Source organism: Orycteropus afer, unplaced genomic scaffold (genome assembly GCF_000298275.1).
Source record: "Orycteropus afer afer isolate SDZICR_OR568_19922 unplaced genomic scaffold, OryAfe1.0 scaffold00008, whole genome shotgun sequence".
NCBI lineage: Eukaryota > Metazoa > Chordata > Mammalia > Tubulidentata > Orycteropodidae > Orycteropus > Orycteropus afer.
The window spans coordinates 23,586,684-23,588,144 of record NW_006921595.1 but is presented as its reverse complement, the minus strand read 5'-3'; positions in this window follow the sequence as shown (position 1 = coordinate 23,588,144).

The window sequence follows — 1,461 nt, the reverse complement described above, 5'->3', positions numbered from 1 at the left end:
TCAATAGATTCCTACTCATAGAAACCCCCATTGGGTTTCCAAAACTGTAAATCTTTATGGAAATAGATTGCCTCATCTTGCTTCTGTGGAGCAGCTGGTGGGTTTGAACCACTGACCTTATGGTTATCAGCTAAATGCCTATAATCTATACATGCGAAGGACTGGTGATGTGTACAGTAGCTGAGATAGATGGACTCTAATTGTAGGGCCATTTTTGCCTTTAGGACCAATTATTGTAGAAAGAATAGGCTTTAATCTTAAACTAGAAAGCCCTTGGCCTGAGAAGTTTTAGAAGTTTTCCTATAAAAAAAATTCATCCCCTTCAGTAGAGAGAGAAAATTCTGCTTTAAGAAGCTGTTAAGGAAATGGGTGTCCTACTAAAAGTAACAATAAAACATAAAGGTGAACCTCAAGGGTTTTTGATAAGGTAGACCCTCTCCTTTCCCTTAGCACTACCATTTCTATAAGGAGTTCTGGTAGTATAGTGGACAAAGCATTTGGCTGCTAACCAGAAGTTAGGTGGTTCAAACCCACTAGGTGCTCCAAGGGAGGAAGAGTAGGCAACCTACTTCTGTAAAGATTTACAGTGCTGGAAACCTAATAGGGGTTACTGTGAGTCAGAACCAAAATCGATGGCAGTGCTTTTGTTTGTTTTGTTTTGTTAACATATATTGTCTTTACTTCTTCAAATGAGGAGATACTTGGTTTACCAGACGTTTCTCTAACATGATGAAGTCCTTTCCTTGCCCCATATATCCTTCTTTTTTGTCATTATAGTTCATTTCACAGAATTAGACTGCAAATATGCTCTTGCATTTTGATCTTAACAAAAAGTTTATTTTTCTAATATTATAGAATAATATATGCTCATTGTAGAAATATAGAAACTGCAGAATATTCTAAAAAAAAAAAAAAAAAAATTAGTCATTATAGCCTCATCAGTCAGGTTCCAAAACCAAACTCACAGCCACTGAGTCGGATATGACTCACAGTGACCCTTCCTCGGGTTTCTGAGGTGGCATCACTACAGAATTAGATTGCCCAAGCTTCCTTCCAAGGAGTTGCTGGTGGGTTTGACCAGCCAGCCTTTTGGTTAGCAGTCAAATGCCTTAGGCACGACGCCACCAGAGCTCCCATCAATCAGATTAGAGCCTTGTTAATATTTTAATATATATCTTATGTGTAAGGATTTTCTGCACATATTTTACATGAATGAGTTCACACTCTATGTGTAATTTGATATCCAGCTTTTAATTTGAAAGCCACATGAGAAAATGACAATGCTCCCAAAATGAAGGAGTCTGGGTCTCTGACTCACTACTTGGAAAAGAGCCATCTATCAATCAAAGCATTATGTGAGCAAAAACTAAACATGTAATGTGTTCTGTATTTTTATCATTTTTGTTTGAGGTCTGTTTACTGTAGCAGCCAATGACACCCTAACAAATGTTGCAGAAAGGC